This window comes from Gekko japonicus, unplaced genomic scaffold, assembly GCF_001447785.1.
Source record: "Gekko japonicus isolate JY-2015 unplaced genomic scaffold, Gekko_japonicus_V1.1 scaffold884, whole genome shotgun sequence".
NCBI classification, from domain to species: Eukaryota; Metazoa; Chordata; class Lepidosauria; order Squamata; family Gekkonidae; genus Gekko; species Gekko japonicus.
Genome location: NW_015172029.1, coordinates 319,895 through 328,729, shown reverse-complemented (window position 1 = coordinate 328,729; position 8,835 = coordinate 319,895).

Here is an 8,835-nt window from a genome sequence, read left to right as displayed (position 1 = left end):
TTTTGCTGTGAGGATACCAGAATGTCTGCAGTTGCTCTGTGGCTGGGACGTAGAAATACCAGGGAAGGTCGTACATGGCTCTTAGCTGTGATACTAAATGGAACCTCCAAGTTCAAGGCAGTATACCTCTAAATATCAGGGGGGTGGGGGTAACCGGGAGAGGCTTTAACATCATGCCCTGTTTCTGGTAGGCTACCCTTAGGTACTGATTTGTCTGTCCAACAAGGCAATAAACGGTTTTAATGATCCTATGTATTTGGGGTCACAAGTGACCCTGAAAGAGTATTAAGAAAGTAAGCCTCCTAGCTGCATGACGATGTCGGTTGTTCCTTGCTGTTTCAGATTCCCCTCTTCATCCCCCCCCCCCTTTACATTTAAAGGTTTCACCAAAGTGCATTCGGGGACCTCCCTCCTAAGAAAGAGTTAGCAGGTAACTGGGCATTATGGACTTGGTAGCTTCCCCAATGGGTATGTTTAGGAGAAGAATAAAAGAAAAGCTCCGGCGGCACCTTTAAGACATGACATTGATTTCAATAACAAACTTTTATATGTTAGGTGTGAAAATATTTTTTGGGACGAGGAGGCCATAAATCCCTGCCATTAGTCTCTCCTCGCGAACATTTGCGATTCGGGCCCAGTAGTGCCTCAGAGTAGCTGGGGGGGGGGGGGGTTTTTGAATTTTTGAGTTTCGTAAAACCCCCCCCCCCCCCAATCAGATACAAGTAGGGAAGAGACAAAGGGAGCTTGAACTCTCAAAAGCCCATGCCCTGAAAATCTTGTCGGCTTCTTCCCTTCCCTTCCTCCTGTTAAAAAGCCACCTGAGCCGAAACAGAGCAATTAAACTCATATTGATCAGAACAGAGTTGCAAGAAGCCTCGCCACTGGAAAAGTGATATCAGAACTGAAACCTGAATGAAGCCAGATAATCTTCGATTCAGCAGTCACACAAGCTTCGGCTCTCAGTCAAAGACAATATGAGCCATAGCCTCGATCCTATTTGTGGAACACTGGCAGGTTCGATCTGAATAAGGTGTCTGTGAACGTCTCCCATTGAACACCGCGGAAGGTCAGGAGTCCGTGCGTGCCCACACAAAGGCTCGCCGCAGCTTTGGAACCTTCAACTTACAAAAATGTGGTGGTATTTCACTGGAGAAGACCCTGATGCTGGGAAAGATTGAAGGTCAAAGAAGACGGGGACGGCAAAGGATGAGATGGTTAGACAGTGTCATAGATGCAACGGACATGAAGTTGAGCAAACTTCAGAGGACGGCGGAAGACCGGAAGGCCTGGCGTGATCTGGTCCATGGGGTCGCAAAGAGTCGGACTCGACTGTGCGACTGAACAACAACAAATTTTCTGATGGAAGGACAGTCCAAGTGCCTCGGACTCGACGTCTCGTCAAGCACATAAATATGTACTACTGTAGTCCAATTCTGCAATATGGTCCTTTATTCATTTATACACCTCATTGGTAGGTAGACACATTATTGTGTCTTGGCAAGTTTAAGGTGGACATTTTGAAGTCCATTAATTTATCCCACTATGGGATAAATACAAATGAGTCATTATGAATCAGAGGTAATAAACTGCATCCCAGTTCCGATTTAAGAATCTTCACACGATATTTTATGGCTCAGATCCATGCCATTGCTTCCAAATAATTTTGACTTATTTCTGCCCATAAGACAAGTCCAGAAACACATTTAGGGGCACCTAAAATCATATGTGGGGCTGCGGTGGCTCAAGGGGTTAAGATGCTGAACTGCAGACTGGAAGGTCAGTAGTTCAGCAGTTTGAGACCCGAGTGTCGCAGAACGGAGTGAGCTACTGTCTCTGGTCCCAGCTCCTGCCAACCTAGAAGTTTGAAAGCAAGAAATTGCAAGTAGATAAATAGTTACTGCTTTGGTGGGAAGGTAACAGCGTTCCATGCACCTTGGCATCTAGTCATGCCGGCCACATGACCACGGAAACGTCTTCGGACAGCGCTGGCTCTTTAGCTTGGAAACGGAGATGAGCACCGCATCCCTAGAGTCGGATTCGACTGGCTTTCGAGCAAGGGAAACCTTTACCTTAACCTTTTTAAAAAATCAAGATGTAAGAAGCGTAGTAGCAGCTTGTCAAATTTATCAGATGCAACCTCGATCCTTGTTGGGTTTCTAAGGCACGACTAAACTTGAAGCACGGCTGCCCCTCTGAAACTCTTGTCATAAAAGTCAAGGTGGAATGAAAGGGCAATCCATATACTGGCGAAGTGAACAGAAGTCTTTTCGGGGGGGGGGGGAGGTTCTGAACAACAATCAGTATTTTTTTTGCCGAGGTCGGAGTGACTCTTTCGGGGTGAAGATGAAGAAGGGAGAGTTGAACCGAGACCCAGCTGTGGACCTTCCAAGGGTGTCCTTGCCTGAAATCTCGTGGCTACGCTGTGGATTTCTTGCCTCATTTTCACGGGAGCCCTGACTCCTCCCTCTTTTTATCTTCCCTTATGTTTGAGTGGGGTAATGCTGCCTTTATTTCTAAACTAAGCTGTGCAAATGGCTGTTCTCTACCCACGGCCACTGCTCTGGATGATGAATCTGCCGACGACCTGGAGATGCAGATAATGTTTTATTATCAGAAGCACATCCTGACCAATGCTCCGTCGAAGCTGTGGAGTCTTGCGAGCAAAAAGTCTACTTTGTGAGCTTACTGGCGTTAAAGTTGTGAGCGAGCGATTTGGCTACTGCATAAGAACATAAGAGATGCCAATGTTGGATCAGGCCAAAGGCCCATCCAGTCCAACACTCTGTATCACACAGTGGCCAGAAATACCAGGTGCCATCAGGAGGTCCACCAGTGGGGCCAGGACATTAGAAGCCCTCCCACTGCATGAATTAGTTTGCTCTGGAGCAGTGCTCCCTCTAAGCTGTGGAGTCTTGTGAGCAAAAAGTCTACTTTGTGAGCTACTGGCATTAAAGTTGTGAGTAAGCAGTTTGGCTCCTGCATAAATTAGTTTGCTCTGGAGCCCTCCTTCCTGAGCTAAGATGAAAATCTGTGAGTTGGAGGCTAAAAAACTGAGCTAGCTCACACCAACTCAGCTTAGAGGGAACACTGCTCTGGAGCCATCCTTCCTGAGCTAAGACAAAAATTTATGAGCTGGAGGCTAAAAAACTGTGAGCTGGCTCACACTAACTCAGCTTAGAGGGAACACTGATCCTGACCCATTGAGGAGATTAGTCTTCAGTTTCAAAAGCTAGAAATTCTTTGGAGCTCTTTCCTGACACCCCTTGCTTCAGAACCGAGGGCAGGGCAGGCTGTTGAAACGACACTGAAAGCTGACAGGATAGCTGTTGGCAATGCACATTTTGTGTGTATGCGCATGCATGGATTCATCGTGTTCATCACATGTATCTGTTCTGCAAACAGTGCTCCTCGTCGGTTTAAGAAGCCTTTCGCCGATGCTCTTGCACCACCAGTGCCGCTAACGGAATGGATTGCCGAGACCTGGCCCATTAATCCTTGATGTGAGAATAGGGATACTTTATACATGAACATGTTCTGTGTGAAAGGTTGAAGGATCTGAAGCATCTAAATTCATGAAGAAGAGAGCCTTGTTTGGGACTCAAGGTTTAGCTGATTTCTCCCTCTTTCTCCCTGAGCGCCGAAGAACAGATGCTTTCAAACTATGGTGCTGGAGAAGACTCTGGAGAGTCCCTTGGACTGCAAGAAGATCAAATCAGTCAATCCTAAAAGAAATCAACCCTGACTGTTCCCTGGAAGGCCAGATAATGACACTGAAGCTCAAATCCTTTGGCCACCAAATGAGAAGGGAGCACCCACTGGAGAAGACCCCGATGCTGGGAAAGACTGAAGGTCAAAGAAGACGGGGACGGCAAAGGATGAGAGGGTTAGACAGTGTTATCGAGGCAACGAACATGAAATTAAGCAAACTCCGGAGCGCGATGGAAGACAGGAGGGCCTGGCGTGATGTGGTCCATGGGGTCGCGACGAGTCGGACTCGACTGTGCGACTGAACAACAACCCTCTTGTGTCCTTTTTATTCTGGCTCCTTTAATCACCCATTGCCATTTGGAAGCATTCGTTCTACAATGAAGCCATTAGTCTTTAAATAATACTTGTACTGGGACGGCTGTTCATCCGGTGTGTGGGTGTATGTGTACAGTGCCATCAAGTTGCAGCTGATTTAACGATGAACCCCCAGGGAGTTATCTTATTTGTTTGTTTCATTTATACCCCGCCCTCCCCACCGAGGCAGGCTCAGGCAAGGCAAGAAATTTCAGAGAAGGTGCTCTATCGCCTGCCTATGTGTAGCAGTCCTGTGCTTCCCTAGTGGACTCCCAAGCCAACCAGGGGTCATTTCCTGCAGGAGCGCACAGGAGCGGAGCTCCGGCAGTAAAGAGCCCAGGGGGCGGGCACATGCAACAAGCCCCACCCCCTGCTCCCAGCAGCCCTCAGTCACAGCAAGAAGCAGCCAGGAAAGCTGCAGAGCTCCCCCCCCCGGGGGCCCAGCCCAAAACAGTCCAGTGGCACCTTTAGGACCAAGTTTTATTCAGGTACAAGCTCTCCCTCCTCTGCAAGGAGAGATCTGCACGTTCTCCCTCCCACCCCTGGAGCTAGGAATCCAAAACAGTCCAATGGAGCCTGAGCGGTGGGTGTTGCCTTCCGACACACTTCCGGTGATGTCAGGAAGTGTGGCATATGCAAATGAGTTATGCTAATGAGCTCCTGCACCTATTTTTCTACGAAATGACTCCTGAAGCCAACCACTGACCATGCTGACCCTGCTTAGCTTCTGAGCTCCAGTGCAATTGGCCATCCAATTCAGGGTTGTTTTGTTCTCAAAGTTCCTAGGTGGGCCAAATCCAGATGCGATAGTGTTGCTTCGTATTCCATAATGTGTAAACCCAGTACAAAGGTACTAATATCCTATATGTTGAACATGTTCTTACATAACAAATCCTTCCATCAATGGGCACACGAAGTTATGTAAGAACATGTTCAACATATAGGATATTAGTACCTTTGTATTGGATTTACACATTATGGAATAAGAAGCAACACTATCACATCTTGATATTTGGAAGAAGTTCTTCACGAAAGGAATGCCAAAACTCCGGAGAAGTTCGTCCATCTTTCTGATACCTGTTGGGAATTAATATTTTTCAATTTGACTGTTTATTTTTGTATCATTATTGTGAGATTATAAGCGTTTTGTACATCATTACAGCTTCTATATTTTTGGCTTTCTACACTAGCTGCCAACCTCGCAGTTCGAAAGCAAGAAATTGCAAGTAGATAAATAGGTACCACTTCAGTGAGAAGGTAACAGCATTCCGTGCGCCTCAGCGTTTAGTCATGCCGGCCACATGACCACGGAAACGTCTTCGGACAGCGCTGGCTCTTCGGCTTGGAAACGGAGATGAGCACCGTAACCCTAGAGTCAGATTCGACTGGCTTTTGAGCAGGGGAACCTTTACCTTTACACTAGCTGTAACCCCTCAGTTGTGTTCGTCCTTTTCAACAACAAGGACTGTTGGCGTCGTGTTTAAGCGAAGAAGCTGAGTTTCTTAGCCAAATTCTGCCGCATATCGCTACCACAGCCCTGCCCCGTCTTCTTGTTTTTATCTTGGTTTTTGGCCACTTCAGGAAGACGAGTTGCGTGAGCTCAGCTGGCTGCCTGGGGGGGTTGGGGAAGGATGTTGCACTCTGGGGGCTGTCAAAAGGCGCTGGCGACTTTCCGGTTGCACAGACCGACAGGCCAACACAGCAGAGAGGCTTTTCTCGCAATCCTTTCTCCCGAAAAGAGGTACGGTGTGTGTCAAAAGCCATTGATTGTACACTTGTGGGGGTTGAAAGCTGTCTTTTGGTGAGGAAAAATGGGAGAATTCATACAGTTTGGTGCCAGTGGTTAAGTGCGCGGACTCTAATCTGGGAGAACCGGGTTTGATTCCCCACTCCTCCACTTGCACCTGGCTGGATGACCTTGGGCAAGCCGTAGCTCTGACAAGCGCTGTTCCTGAAAAAGAGCAGTTTCTGTCAGAGCTCTCTCAGCCCCACCTACCTCACCGGGTGTCTGTTGTGGGGAGGGGAAGGGAAAGGAGTCTGTAAGCCGCTCTGAGACTCCTTTGGGTAGTGAAGGGCGGGGTATAAATCCAATCTCCTCCTCCTCTTCTTCTTCTACAACCATGGAGTGTGCAGAGGCAGATATAGACAATGCACCCTCTAAGCCGTGGAGTCCTGAGAGCAAAAATTCTACTTTGTGAGTCACCATCATTAAAGTTGTGAGCAGGTGATTTGGCTACTGCATAAATTAGTTTGCTCTGGAGCCAGCCTTCCCTGAGCTAAGACAAAAATCTGTGAGCCAGAGGCTACAAAACTGAGCTAGCCCACACCAACTCAGCTTAGAGGGAACACTGGACATGCTTTTGTGAAATTCCTTGTATGAGACACGGGCAGTGGTGGAGACTGCGGTCAAGTTGCAACCGACTCCTGTACAGTTTTCCAGGGAGGAGACCGGAGGTGGTTTGCCATTGCCTGCCTCTGTGTAGCAAAACCTTGGACTTCCTTGGGGATCTCCCAAGTACTAGAAAGAGCCGACCCTGCTTAGCGTCCGAGGTCTGATGAGATCAGGTTAGCCTGGGCCGTCCAGTTCAGGACTGAGGTGTTCAGAAGCAGTTCACTGTTGCCTGCCTCTGCGTAGCCACCCTGAACTTCTTGGGGGTTTCTCATCCAAGAACTAACTGGGGATGGTCCCACTCGTCTTCTGAGGTCAGACTACGCTTAGGCCGCCCAGGTCAGGGCAAACTTTGGAGTGGCAGGACAGGCAGTCAAGTCACAGCCGACTTTTGGTGACCCTGTAGGGTTTCCGGGGCAAGAGACTGTCAGACGTGGTTTGCCGTTGCCTGCCTCTGCACAGCCACCCCAGAAGGTGGTCTCCCATCCCGGTACGAACCTGGGCTGCTCCAGCTTAGCTTTCAAAGTGTGATGAGGCTGGGCTACCGTGGGCCGTCCAGCTTAGGATGAGACACGGACAGCCACGCAAGCTATCCTGAAGCCCCTTTTGGAGGAAGGGGGAGGACAAACGTGTGCTAAGAACCTGTCGGCAATGTTCCCTCTAAGCTGTGTGGAGTCTTGTGAGCAAAAACTCTACTTTGTGAGCTGCTGGCATTAAAGTTGTGAGCGAGCGATTTGGCTACCGAATAAATTAGTTTGCTCTGGAGCCCTCCTTCCTGAGCCAAGACAAAAATCTGTGAGCTGGAGGCTAGAAAACTGTGAGCTAGATCACACCAACTCAGCTTAGAGTGAACACTGCCTGTTGGTAGGAATAATTCCACTTCCCACTCTTTATTCCTTCTGGCCGAGTTGATTCCCAGCTGCGAGATGCTTTTGTTGAGGACAGAGGAGAGCAGATCGGGGTGGGGGTCGGGTGGAGAGGGACAGGGGGATCGACCTCATTTGTCACGCGGGCCGGATCTGATATAAATGCCACTTTGTTGTGCCGGGCCATGGGTGCCACAAAATGTAACGCCGGGTCCAGGAGAGAGACAAACTTTGTAAAGTATGCATTAATGATATTTCCCCCACTCAAAATACAACCGTGCTTAAAACATTAACACTCTTACAGTATTTCCTCAAAGCGTCTCCCTGATGCCTCTCCCTCCCACTTCCACAGCCTGTTAGTCATTAGTACTGAGACAGTACGCAAGGACAGAATGCCACTGTCAGGGCTCTTTCTGGGCAGGAACGCACAGGGACGGAGTTCCGGCTGGCTTCAGAGTTGGCCACGCCCACTACAGTCAAAACCTCTGCACGTGCGTGGCTACAGAGGGAAGGCCTGGAGAGCGACCCCCCCCCGGCAACTCTGAGGCGGGCGGGCCAGGGGGGGCCATGGAAGGATCGGGGAGGCATTTAAATCCCCCCCCGTGCCTTCCCCGGCCTGTCCAAGGGCCGGCTTGCCCGGGCTCCCTGCAGCTGCAGGGCACCCAGGGAAGCCATGGGGGTGTGGCCTAATATGCTAATGTGCTGTGCTGCCAGGGGTGTGGCCTAATATGCTAATAGGTTTCTGCAGTTGGGTGTGGCCTATTATGCTAATGAGTCCCTGCGGGACTTTTTCTACCAGAAAAGCCCTGGCCTCTGTCATCTGGCAATAAAGGTAATGACCAATCGCTCACGGGCCAGACAAGACCCCTGGATGGGCCAGTTTCCATAGGATTTCTGCCTGAGCTCTCACCCTCCCACTGACCTTTGCAGGTGTCTCTCCTCCCTCCGCTGTATGGCTGCACTTTGTCCTGCACACTGAAAAAGAAAGAAAAACCATGGCCTCGTTTATTCTTTCCGTTAAGGAAATACTAGGTGATGCAGTAGTTCTGCAAGTTCCGAGCAATGCTTCAAAACTGGCCCTGCCAGGCTGTTAAACGCCCCCTTTGATTGACATTCATGCACAATGACATACATCTGTGCTAGATGCTGCCACGTGCTTAGAGATCCAGTCTTGGGGTGCTTTAATGGCTCTGCTTGTATAAAAATGTTAATAATCACTGCCCCAAGTGCCATTTTCTCACGAACAGCTGGTGGGATTACAGTAACATTAAGGGCCAGTTCAGGAATTTTGGGTATGGAAAAGTAACACAGGATTGCAACTGTTTGCCAAAGGCCCAGTTGGAGTGTGTGGGAAAAGTCTTTCCAGTGGGGAGTGTATCTTAAAACCAGGGCTTTTTGTAGCAGGAACTCCTTTGCATATTAGGCGACACCCCCCTAATGTAGCCAATCCTCCAAGAGCTTACAAAACTCTTCTTACAGGGGCTACTGTAAGCTCTTGGAGGATTGGCTACATTAGGG